This window comes from Hemiscyllium ocellatum, chromosome 14 (assembly GCF_020745735.1).
Source record: "Hemiscyllium ocellatum isolate sHemOce1 chromosome 14, sHemOce1.pat.X.cur, whole genome shotgun sequence".
Classification (NCBI taxonomy): Eukaryota; Metazoa; Chordata; class Chondrichthyes; order Orectolobiformes; family Hemiscylliidae; genus Hemiscyllium; species Hemiscyllium ocellatum.
Window position 1 is genome coordinate 74800753 of NC_083414.1, and position 13752 is coordinate 74814504.

The 13752-nt window shown below is 43.2% G+C and overlaps 1 protein-coding gene across 5 annotated transcripts in view; it reads left to right on the plus strand.

The window, feature by feature from the left end:
• Positions 1–13752, plus strand: part of LOC132822429 (nuclear receptor subfamily 2 group C member 2-like) — a 198593-nt gene that overhangs the window by 560 nt on the left and 184281 nt on the right. The window lies entirely within an intron of this gene.

A 13752-nucleotide genomic window follows, 5' to 3' on the forward strand; every position in this document is an offset into this window, starting at 1 on the left:
TTTATAGTGATAGGGTGGAGAACATTTCGCATTGTCCCCCATCCACTTCATCCTAACACATCTGGTGTAAGGACTATGTCTTTTTAAAAATTTGGACAGCAACAAGAGAACTTTTTAAAATCAGATTTTCCACAAAGGCTACATTATTTCACAGCAAAGAATTAAATTATATTGGCACACCTGCAGCTCACATTTACCTTTGAAATATGAAATAGTTAGGGTCTTAATATATTTTGAGTGGGTCTAATCTAGTCTATAACAAAATGATTGACTTTGGGACAATGTGGGTTTAAAAAAAGGAAAGAACAGAACGAGAAAGCTCTGTTTGTGACGTCGGTCCTGGATGCTAATTGCGGGTTGACCTTTGATTAAATGATTCTAGAGACAGAATTCTGAGACACATCCAGTCTAGTAGCAATGTCCTTTAGAACTTGACCAGTAATGCTGCTGTTGAGCCCCTCTTAATGACAGTCATTGAAACCCCCATCCACCCTATAAAATACACTTTATGCTGCACCAATCTCAATTACTTCCTGCAAAGTGTTGTTCGACATGGAGGAATACTGATTCGTCCACTGAGGGTGGATGGTACATGGAAGGTAAGATTGCATGAGCATGACTATGTCATGCTGTTACTTCACTACTGTGAGACAGCTCTCCCAATTTTGACAGTAGCCTGCAGATGTTAGTAAGGAGGACTTTGCAGGGTCGACAGGCTGTTTTTGTCATTGACCTGGGCAAGCTGAATAGGTGATCTGTCTAGTCTCATTTCTTTTTGAGACTTTGTAGCAAATAGTACAACTTAGTTGTTTGCAAAGCCATTTAGAGGGCAGTTGAGATATAACCACATTGTTGTGGTTCTGGAGCCACATGTAGGCCAGACCATGTGAAAATGGCAGAAATCCTTCCCTAAAGGAAGGGCAATTAATCATTCAGACTTCTTTCTTTCTGGCCATGGTTTCATGGTCATCAGTAGATTCTTAATTACAGAAATTTGTATTGAAGTCAAATTCCACCATCTGCCGTGAGCAGGATTCAAACTCAAGTCCTTGGAGAATTACCTGAGTTTCTGGCTTCATACTCTAGCAATAATACTACTAGGCCAGCATCCCTCTTTCATTTGGGATACAAAACCAGTGTTTAGAAATGAATCTTACAGTCTGGAACTGGTTACTCAAAGTTTGGTTAGGGACCATTGGAATAATTATTTAGGGCTCTTCAGTGGCCTGTGTTTTGAATAGAGAGGCTGTTTTTGTTTGTTTGCCTATCTCAACAATGTGATTGTCTTTTCAGTAATATTCATATTCATCAGGCATGGTGGCTCAGTGGTTTGCACTGCTGCCTCACAGCACCAGCATCCTGGGTTCAATTCCAGCCTTGGGTGACTGCCTGTCTGTATGGAGTTTGCGCATTCTCCCCGTGTCTGCTTGGGTTTCCTCCGGGTGCTCCAGTTTCCCCTCACAATCCAAAGATGTGCAGATTGGGTGAATTGGCCATTCTAAATTGTCCATAGTGTTAGGTGCATCAGTCAGAGGGAAATGGGTCTGGGTGGGTCACTCTTTGGAGGGTCAGTGTGGACTTGTTGGGCCGAAGGCCTGTTTCCACACTGAACCCAATCTAAATTAAGAGAGTTTATAATAACCCCAATCTTTTAAAATGGAAATATAATTTGTATCATCAATAATCACAGATGAGGTGCTGGAAGACTGGAGGTTGGCTAAAGTGGTGCCACTGTTTAAGAAGGGTGGTAAAGACAAGCCAGGGAACTATAGACCAGTGAGTCTGACCTCGGTGGTGGGCAAGTTGTTGGAGAGAATCCTGAGGGACAGGATGCACATGTATTTGGAAAGGCAAGGACTGATTCGGGATATCAACATGATTTTGTACGTGGTAAACCATGTCTCTCAATCTTGATTGAGTTTTTTGAAGAAGTAACAAAGAGGATTGATGAGGGTAGAGCAGTAGACGTGATCTATATGGACTTCAGTAAGGCATTCGACAAGGTTTCCCTTGTGAGACTGATCAGCAAGGTTAGATCTCATGGAATACAGGGAGAACTAGCCATTTGGAAACAGAACTGGCTCAAAGGTAGAAGACAAAGGGTGGTGGTGGAGGGTTGTTTTTCAGACTGGAGACCTGTGACCAATGGAATGCCACAAGGATCGGTGTTGTGTATTCTACCTTTTGTCATTTATACACATGATCTGGATGTGAGCATAAGCAGTACAGTTGGTAAGTTTGCACATTACACCAAAATTGGAGGTGTAGTGGACAGTGAAGAAGGTTACCTTGGATTACAACAGGATCTTGATCAGATGGGCCAATGGGCTGGGAAGTGGCAGATGGAGTTTAATTCAGATAAATGCGAGGTGCTGCATTTTGGGAAAGCAAATTTTAGCAGGACTTATACACTTAACGGTAAGGTACTGGGGAGTGTTGCTGAACAAAGAGACCTTGGAGTTCTTAGCTCCTTGAAAGTAGAGTCGCAGGTAGATAGAATAGTGAAGAAGGCATTTAGTATGCTTTCCTTTATTGGTCAGAGTATTGAATAAAGGAATTGTGAGGTCCTGTTGCAGCTATACAGGACATTGATGAGGCCTCTACTGGAGTACTGAGTACAATTCTGGTCATCCTCTTATAGGAAGTATCGTCCCGTTCCCCCTTCAGGGAACCTTTGTCATGCCTAGTAAATCTGGTGAAAGTTTCAAGGAGTGATCAAGTGTGTGGATGACAGTAGGGCAGTTGAAGTAGTTTATATTGTTATGGACTTGGCTAGCTAGCCCCCCCCCCTCCAAAAATTCCTGTAAGAAGGCAGTGTAGACCTTCACTTTTTGTAAATTTCAAAGGCAGATGTAAAGTGAATATTCAAGGAGTGCTGCAGCTCATCAAACCACTCGTCTTTAAGCAAAACAGAATTTATTTATAGGCTATGGTTGAAGCATGAGCAAAAGAAAATAGAATTTGGAATAACTTAACTACTTAGAAATCCAACCAACTTGAAATTGCAACTTAAGGAGCTGTTCCAATACCCACAACATCCCAAAAACACACCTCTTAGCATAAGGTACATTTAAACTTTGTTTCTAACAGGCAGGGGAGATTGCAGAGGGGAGAATCAGGCAAGAAACATCTGCTGAAGCATGGAACCATTTTTTATACTAAAACGTCTCTGCTACCAACAGTTTGATGGCCTGTGAAAATGAACAAAGCTAGAAAAAAAACCTTGGGTTAATCAGACTGGTTAAAGTTGTTATGACAGCAAATTCATTGAGTGCTTTTGCAATATTTTCATAGAGCATTGTCATGGAGCAAACCAGAAAGCAGGCAGTCCTGGATCTGGTTATTGGAAGGAGAAAGTGAGATCTGCAGATGCTGGAGATTGGAGCTGAAAATGTGTTGCTGGAAAAGCGCAGCAGGTCAGGCAGCATCCAAGGAACAGGCGATTCGACGTTTCGGGCATAAGCCTTTCTTCAGGAAAGGCTATTGGAAATTAGAAATCAGCCTGGTTTAATGACCTTAAAGTGAAAGATCCCCAAGGAAGTATAGAATTTAATGTGCACTTTGAGTGTGAGAGACTTGGGTGCGAACAACTGTGTTTAAGTTAAAGGGAATTTCGGGCAGCATGGTGGTTCAGTGGTTAGCACTGCTACCTCACAGCACCAGGGACCCAGGCTTGATTCCAGCCTCAGGTGACTGGACTGTGGGAGGAAACCCACGCAGACAAAGATGTGCAGGTTTGGTCAATTGGCCAAGTTAAATTCCCATGGTGTTCAGAGATGTCAGTTAGGTGCACTAGTCAGGGAGATGAAAGTAATAGGGCAGAGGAATGGATCTATCTGAGATGTTCTTCAGAGGATCGGTGTGGACTTGTTGTGCCAGATGGCCTGTTTCCACACTGTAGGAATTCTGTTCTAACTGGTCATTCCCCTGTCATTTTTTAACATAGCCATTTCCAGACATATTGGCACTTTGCCTTTTCCCCCTTGGGGGAAAAAAAAGGACAAAATGAATTTGTAAACAGGGCAGCATCACCACAATATGGATTTCAGCAAGGTCTTTGACACGGTCCAGCTGAAAACAAAATAGAAATAAAAGTGCTTGAGATCCATGACAACTTGGCCAGTTAAGTCCAAAATTGGCTTTATAAGAGGAGACAGAAGGAGATGGTAGTATGAATGACTGGAGCCTGGTGTGCAGTGGCACACCACAGCAGCCGAGGCTGTCTTTTTTTTTGCTTATCATATTCAAAACTTATATATGTACAACAGATTTGTCAGATATGTGGGTCAGTGGTATGTAGAATTAAGCCATGATAAACATGAGGCAAACAGGAAGAAGGAGCAAAATGAGGGACTACTCAATGAGAGGTAAGACACCAGGAAGCACAGAGGAGGAGAGAGTCGTTAGGATGTCTGATCACAGATCTCTGAAGGTGGCAGGAAAGGTTAAGGGGAAGTTAAGAAGGCAAATTAGATGCTTGTCTTGATCAGTTGTGGTAAAACTATAAGAGCAGGGTAGTCATGTTTGAGCTGTACAGAACTTTGGTTAGACCGTGGAGTACTGTGTGCAGTTCTGGACACAAGTATGTGACTGCATTGGAGAGGGTGGAAAGGAGATTCACCAGGATGTTGTCAGGGATGGATCATATTAGCGATGAAGAGAGGCTGGATAACTCAGATTGTTTACAAGTTTTGTGTAAAAATTTGTAGGTGTTGGTTGCTGCAGTTGTGGGAATGTTTGCTGAGCTGGGAGGTTGTTTTGCAGATGTTTCGTTCTCTGTCTAAGTAATATTGTCAGTGTTTTGTCCTGTGAAGTGCTGCTATACTGTGTCTTCTGGAATTTTTTTGGTTCCAGTTGTTGGTTCTAGTAGTTTGTTGTAGTGGTGAGCATATTGCACCTAAGTCTATGTGTTTGTTGATGGAGTCTGTGGATGAGTGCCATGCTTCTAGGAATTCTCTGGCTGTTCTCTATTTAGCTTGCCCTATGATCATTGTTTTGTCCCAGTTGAATTCATTGTCCTGGTTATCAGTGTGTATGGTTACTAGGGACAGCTGGTCATGACGTTTAGTGGCTATTTGGAGTTCGTGGATGCAGATTGCTAGCTGTTTGTCCTACATAGCGTTTCATGCAGTCTCTGCATAGAATCTTGTGCAAGACAAATATATAAATTACATAATGGATATTGGGTCTTCTGTTCTGGTGAGTTGTTGTCTGAGCGTGGCTGTTGGTTTATGGGGTGTCATGAATCTGAGTGGTTGGAGAAGTTTGGCTGTTAGTTCAGAGACTTTTCTTATATAAAGTGATGTGGCTACTGTGAGTTGTGGCATGTCCTTGTTGTGTTGTTTGTCTGCTAGGCATCTGTGGATGAAGTTGCAGGGGTAACCGTTCTTGGTGAAGACTCTGTAGAGGTGTTCTTCTTCTGGTTATTACCTGTCACCTATGTTGTGTGAGTATTTCTTGCTACTTATTGGCCCAAGACTGGATATTTTGCAGATCCTGCTGCATTTGGACTGCTTCAGTGTCTGAGGAGTCAAATGCTGCTGAACTTTGCATGATCATCAAAGAAAATATCCACTTCTGACCTCATGATAGGGAGAAGGTCATTGGTGAAGCCTAGACATGGTTAAAGCAAATGGCCTCTTTCAGTGTAACAGCACTGTTCACTTCAATTGTGAAAACTCTAGCCAGAGAGACAATAGTCAACTTCCTGGACAAAGAGAACAGATGACAGAACGTGAAACATATCAATAAGGACTCTCCATTCAAACTACTAGACCTGTGCCTGACAATACACTTCACATTCAACAACCCAACATATGAACAGATCAGTGGGAAATCCATGGGCTCGCCCATCTCTGGGCTCATAGATGCAACAATGATGCAAAGACTGGGACAAATAGTGCTCCCAAAAATCCAGCCCACTTTCTGGATTAGATATGTGGGTGACACTTCCTTAATAATAAAGAGCACTGAAAGCAAGAACACACTGGATTACCAACATCATGCTCACAGGTTTACAAGAGAGGAGGAAACAAACAATCAACTCCCATTGCTGGATGTGACGGTGGAAAGAACACAGAACGGTGAATGCACCACAAAAGTCTTACAGAAAATCCACACACATGGACCCGATCCTGAACTACAACAGCAACCACCCACATATGCACAGGAGAAGCTCCATTAGGACCCTGTTCAAAAGAGCTGCAACACACTGCAGCACTCTCAACCTGCGAAGAGAAGGAGACCTCTGCAGATTCTTCACCAAGAATGGATACCTCGCAACTTCATTCGCTGTTTGTCTGGTAGACATCAATGTGACAAGGACATGCCACAAACCAGTACACTATCCATACTGTCTTATGTAAAAAAAGATCTTGGAACTGACTGCCAGTCTTCTCCATCAACTCTGATTCGTGAGAGCCCATAAACTGACAGCCACACTCAGTCAACAACTCACCAGAACAAATGACCCTATACCCTTCATGTGCAAGACTAATACAATTTACAAGATTCCGTGTAAGGACTGCATGAAACACTATGTAGGACAAACAGGCAGACAGCGAGCAATCTGCATCCATAGTAACTATACATATAGATGACCAGGACAATGAATTCAACTGGGACAACACAACGATCATAGGACAAGCTAAACAGATTACACCAAGAGAATTTCTAGAAGCATGGCACTCATCCATGGACTCCATCAGCAGACACATAGACTTAGGTGCAGTATGCTCGCCACTACAACGAACAACTAGATCTGGCAACTGGAAGCAGCAGGAATGGAACCAAATAAATTCCAGGTGACACGGTATAGCAGCGCTTCACAGGAGGTTCCAAAGCACTGAAAATGTCACTTAAACAGGGGACAAAATGTCTGCAAATCAACCTTGGATTGTCATCTTTTGGAGAAGAGAAGATGAGGGGTGTGGGTGGGACCTGATAGATATGTGTATAATTTTAAACTGAAAGGTAGGAGGTTTAGAGAATTTGAGGAGAAAAGGTTTTTCACCCAGAGAGTAAAGGTTCTGGAATGCACTGTCTGGGAGAGTAGTTGAGGCAGGTACCTGTAGAACCTTTATAACATACTTGGATGAGCACTTGAAGTGTCATAATGCTCAAAGGCCCATTGTCTCGTGTGGGAAATTGGGACTAGTGTGGATAGTGGTATACTTTAGTCTTTTCTGTGTCTGTGATTCCATGATGTCAATAAAATCACTTTAACTGCACTAACCAGCTATTCCCCTAAACCTCCCTCTCTCCATGCCTTTTCATAATATTTCTCTCCAGTATGTTGAATTGAAATTGCTTCTAAACTATGATGAATGGATGTTCATTTCCATATAATAAGAAAGGACAAGCTAATCCCAAGAAGAATGAAGTTTACATTGAACAGGCTACTTCACAAGATTGGGGTGAGGTTTCACTTCCTTCTTAAAACCTTCGTCAAAATTGAGTGTGTCAACAGTGAGTTCTGAAACAAGGCAAGAGAGTGTGGGCACAGCAGCTTCATAAAAGGAAAAGTGGATCAGTGTGAGGAGGGAGATAACAAATGGCAGCAGAGACCCCTTTAAATTTGTTTATGCCTTTCAGAACTGAGTCCTTAGATTGGAAGAACTGTCCCAGAGATTTGGAAAACTGCTAATCTAACACTCTTATTCCAAAAGCAACAGAGATGAAAATCGGGTAATATAGGACAGTTAACTTAACATCTGTCATTGGGAAAAAGTGAAGTTAAAACTCATTACAGAAGATGTAACAACAGGACGTTTGGAAGTATACAACAAGATCAAACAGTGTCAGCAGGGCTTCAGGAAAGGGAAATCATGCCTGGCAAATTTTAGTTTTTTTGAGAAAATAACAAGTGAGATAGATTTTTAAAAAAAGGGAACTAGTCGATGTAATATGCTGATGAGGCATACGTATGATGTGATATTGGACAAAATAAATCTGCAAAGGTTGGAAGTAGATTGAATGGGAGGACAAAAACTTGACAAATAAAGTATCATGCAGGAAGGTATGAGGTCATGCATATTGTTAGGAAGTATCAAAATTAATGTTTAAACAGGAGAGACTCCAAAGAAATGCCATACAAAGGAATCTGTTTATCCTTGTGCATGAAAACAGGTGTGGTAGGTAATTAAGAAGACAATAGAACTTTGGCTTTTATTGCTTTGGAAGATGTTGTTACAACCGTAGAGGGTGTTGGTGAGGCCGCGCCTGGAGTGCTGTGTCCAGTTTTGATTCTTGATTAAAGAATATCTTGGCAGTGTGGATCACGGTGGGCGGCACGGTGGCACAGTGGTTAGCACTGCTGCCTCACAGCGCCTGTAGACCCGGGTTCAATTCCCGACTCAGGCGACTGACTGTGTGGAGTTTGCACGTTCTCCCCGTGTCTGCGTGGGTTTCCTCCGGGTGCTCCGGTTTCCTCCCACAGTCACAAAGATGTGCGGGCCAGGTGAATTGGCCAAGCTAAATTGCCCGTAGTGTTAGGTAAGGGGTAAATGTAGGGGTATGGGTGGGTTGCGCTTCGGCGGGTCGGTGTGGACTTGTTGGGCCGAAGGGCCTGTTTCCACACTAAGTCTAATCTAAAAAATCTAATCTAATCAGTTCAAAACCGATTAATTGGGCTGATTCCTGGAATTTAAGAATATTGCTACAAAGCTGAAAAAGGCTAAAGAAATTTGGGTTATGTTTCTATAGTGTTTTCATAAAGCTTTCAAGATGTATGTCTCTTTTAGAAGAGCTTCAGCTGAGCATGATTGTGTAAATCATAGAGGCCTACAGCCAGATTTGAAAAGGAAATAGTCAGACCTTTATGAAATTTCCTAGAGATAAAAATGTGGTATTCTATAGGTGCTGTAGATTGATGAAGGTTGTACAAGACTTTGAGACTTGGGGAAGACATTTTTAAAAATGTGTTCTTTTGCAATAATGACCCAGCTGGAATGACAAAGTTCAAAAACAAAGAAAGCTGCAGTGATGGCAGATGATTATGAACTAACTGAAGCATATAATAATAATAATAATAAATAATATTATTATTATTATTATTATTATTATTATTATTTCCCTGTATGGAATCTGTATCAAAAAGTGGAGAGAGGAGGCTTGATGGTAGAAAGAAATTGAGTTCTAGGGAGGAAAATGGCCAAAATCAAGGAGCAGATTCCTCTTTGAATAGTAAAAGATAAAGTCATAGAATCCCTACAGCATGGAAATAGATCCTTTGGCCCAACAAGTCCACATTGACCCTCTGAAGCGTAACCTACCCAGACCCACTCCCCTACTCTATTATCCTATATTTACCCAACAAATGCATCTAACCTATACATCCCCAAACACTATGGGCAATTTAGCTTGGGCAGTTCACCTAACCTGCATATCTTTTGGATTGTGCGAGGAAGCCCATGCAGACATGGGGAGATTATGCAAACTCCACGCAGACCCAGATTCAAACCTGGGTCCCTGGCGCTGTGAGACAGCAGTGCTAATCTGAACCATCCCAAGCCTGGAGGATAAGCTTTCTCTTGAAAGGCAAATGGGTCATTCTTGTCATAAAACAGGGCATATCAAGGCTGAGTGCTGCAAAAGCAAGATTGTGGCACTTATGCTGTTGCAGTGTTTCACTAGAAACATTGTCCAAGGGGATAAAACTTGTGAAGTTTTATTTAGTTTCTGCCATGTTCTCAGAAGGAGTCAGAGTGCTCGAGCTTGAGAGTTTTCTATTTGAAATATTGCATTTTGGTAAAACAAGCAAGGGCAGTTCTGGTTGCCCTGCTGTAGGACCTTGATCAATTGGGCCGAAGAATGGCAGATGGAATTTAATTTAGATTAAATGTGAGATGTTGCATTTTGGTACGACAAATCAGGGAAGTACTTCTACATTAAATGGTAGGGTCCTGAGGGGTATTATGGAACAAAGACACTTTGGGGTGCAGTTCACAGTTCCTTGAAGGTAGAGTCATGGGTAAACAGGGGAGTGAAGAAGGTGTTTATTGAGCAGTGCATTGAGTATAGAAGTTGGAAAGTCATGTTGTGGCTGTACAGAACATTGATTAGGTCACGTTTTGGAATACTGTGTTCGGTTCTGGTCTCCCTGCTGTTGGAAGCATGTTGCTAAACAGCACGGAAATAGACCCTTTGGTCCAACCTGTCCATGTTGACCCGATATCCTAAATTAATCTACTCCCATTTGCCAGCACTTGTCCATATCCTTCTAAACCCTTCCTATTCATATACCCATCCTTTCAAGTGTTGTTATTGTACCAGCATCTGCTACTTCATCTGGCAGCTCATTCCATACACGCACCACCCTCTGTGTGAAAACATTGCCCCCAATGAAAACATTGCCTTTTTATATCTTTTACCTCTCCCCCTAAACCTATGCCCTCTGGTTCTTGATTCTGATGCTCCAGGGAAAACAGACCCAGCCTATTCAACCACTCCCCATAGCTCAAATCCTGCAACCCTGGCGACATCCTTGTAAATCTTTCTGAACCCTTTCAAGTTTCATAACATACCTCCTATAGGAGGGAGACCGGATTGCACACAGTATTCCAAAAGTGGCCTAACCAATGTCCTTAATAGCTGCAACATGATCTCCCAACCCGTAGACTCAATACACTGACCAATAAATGCAAGCATGCCAAACGCTGCTTTCACTATCCTATCCAACTACGAATCCACTTTCAAAGAACTATGAACCTGCACTCCAAGGTCTTTTTGTTCAGCAACACTCCCAGGACTTTACCATGACGTGTATAAGTTCTGCCCTGATTTGCCTTTCCAATGCACGACACCTTTCTTTTATCTAAACTGCATCTGCCACTCCTGGGCCCATTGGTCCATTTGATCAAGTTCCCTTTGTAATCTGAGGTAGCCTCCTTCGCTGTCCACTACACCTCCAATTTTGCTGTCATTTGCAAACTTACTCACTATACCTCCTATGTTCTCATCCAAATCATTTATATGCATGATGAAAAGCAGGGGACCCAGCACCAATCCTTGTGGCACATCACTGGTCTCAGACTTCCAGTTTGAAAAACAATGCTCCACCACCACCCTCTGTCATCTATCTTTGAGCCAGTTCTGTATCCATATGGCTAGTTCTCCCTGTATGCCATGTGATCTAACCTTGCTAACCGGTCTACCCTGAGGAACCTTGTGGAATGCCTTATGGCAGTCCATATAGTTCATGTTCACTGCACTGTCCTTATCAAAACTTCGTTACTGCTTCAAAACTTTCCTCAAGCAGTAGACAGAGGGTCCGACTCAAGAAGGGGCAAAACTCAACCTAGATTTGGGAAATAGGGCAGGATAGGTGACTGTTAACAGTGAGGGAGCACTTTGGAACCAGTGGCCATAGTTCTATCAATTTTACAATAGTTATGGAGAGGGACAAAACCGGTCAATAGATTAAAGTTCTAAATTGGGGCAAGGGAAATTTTGATGGAATTAGACAGGAGCTTGCAGGGGTTGATTAGAGTAGTTTGCTTGCAGTCAAAGGGACCTGTGACAAGTGGGATAGCTAGAGTTCAACGTCCATATGTTCCTGTGAGGGTGAAGGACAAGGTCGGCAGGAATAGAAAACCCTGGATGACGAGATGTATTGAGGCTTTGACCAGAAAAAAGGAGGTGTGTCTCAAGTATAGGCAGCTAGGATCAAGGGAATCCCTAGAAGTATAGAGGGAATACAAGAGTTTACTGAAGAAGGAAATCAGGAAGGCAAAAAGGGGGCACGATATAACATTGACTGAGCAGATTAGGATGAATCCAATGAGGTACTTTTAAGTATATCAAAGGAAAAAGAATAACTAGAGAGAGAATAGGGCCCCTCAAGGACCAAAGTGGACATGTATGTGTAGAACTGCTGGAGATGGATGAGCTTCTCAATGAATATTTCTGTGTTTATCATGGAGAAAGACATGATGACTTGGGAACGTGGGGAAGTTAGATTAAATTAGATTACTTACAGTGTGGAAACAGGCCCTTCGACGCAACAAGTCTCCACCGGCCCTCCGAAGAGCAACCCATTCCGCTACATTTACCCCTTCACCTAACACTTTGGGCAATTTAGCATGGCCAGTTCACCTGACTGGCACATCTTTGGACTGTGGGAGGAAATTGGAACATCTGGAAGAAACCCAAGACCCTGGGAGAATGGGCAAACTCCACACAGACAGCCGCCTGAGGTGGGAATTGAACCCGGCTCTCTGGCGCTGTGAGGCAGCAGCGCTAGCCATTGTGCCACCCTTTTTTCTTTTAAAGTTAGCAATGATGTCCTGGGGATAGCCCATATCACAATCAAGGAGGTGTTGGATGTATTAGAATGTATGAAGATGGATAAATCTCCTGGTTCTGACCAGATATACTCAAGAACACTGCAAGAGGCTAGAGAAGAAATTGTGGGGACCCTGGCTGATATTTTTGCGTCAATGTTAGCCATGGTGACTGGTGTGTAATGAATGTTGTGCCGTTATTCAAGAAGGACTGCAAGGAAAGCCTGGGAATTACAAGCTGAACATCTGTGGTGGGTAAATGACTTGACAAAATTTTAAGGGATAAACATTTGGAAAGTTAGGGTTTGATTAGGAGTAGTCAGCATAACTTTGTGAGTGGGAGATCATGCCTCACAAATTTGTTAGAGTTCTTTGAATTGACCAGGAAGGTTGACAAGGGCAAGGTGCTAGACATAGTCTATATGGATTTCAGTAAAGGACAAGTGTAGGGAAATGTGATTAGTGTGGATGGACATTTTAGTGAACATGGACCAGTTTGGGCCAAAGGGCCTGTCTTCATGCTGTGGGACACTATTTAAAAAAAAATTCAATCAAGTTATTAAGACTTGATTTCCCACACACAAAGCCATGTTGATTATCCCTAATCAGTTCTTGCCTTTCCAAATACATTGGAGAAAGTGAGGACTGCAGATGCTGGAGATCAGAGCTGAAAATGTGTTGCTGGAAAGGCGTAGCAGGTCAGGCAGCATCCAAGGAGCAGGAGTATTGACGTTTCGGACATGAGCTCTTCTTCAGGAATGAGGAAAGTGTGCGAAGCAGGCTAAGATAAAAGGTAGGGAGGAGGGACTTGGGGGAGGGGCATTGGAAGGAGGTTAAGGTGAGGGTGATAGGCCGGAGTGGGGGTGGGGGCGGAGAGGTCAGGAAGATGATTGCAGGTTAGGAAGGTGGTGCTGAGTTCGAGGGTTGGGACTGAGACAAGGTGGGTGGAGGGGAAATGAAGAAACTGGAGAAATCTGCATCCATCCCTTGTGGTTGGAGGGTTCTTAGGTGGAAGATGAGGCGATCTTCCTCCAGCTGTCATGTTGCTATGGTCTGGCGTTGGAGGAGTCCAAGGACCTGCATGTCCTTGGTGGACTGGGAAGGGGAGTTGAAGTGTTGAGCCAAGGGTTGGTTGGGTTGGTTGGTACGGGTGTCCCAGAGGTGTTCTCTGAAACATTCTGCAAGTAGGCAGCCTATCTCCCCAATAGGAGGCCACGTCGGGTGCAGCGGATGCAGTAAATGATGTGTGTGGAGGTGCAGGTGAATTTGTGGCGAATATGGAAGGATCCCTTGGGGCCTTGGAGGGAAGTAAGGGGGGAGGTGTGGGCACAAGTTTTGCATTTCTTGCGGTTACAGGGGAAGGTGCCGGGAGTGGAGGTTGGGACGGTGGGGGCTGTGGACCTGACCAGGGAGTCACGGAAGGAGTGGTCTTTTTGTTCAGGAATGAGGAGAGTGTGCCAAGCAGGCTAAG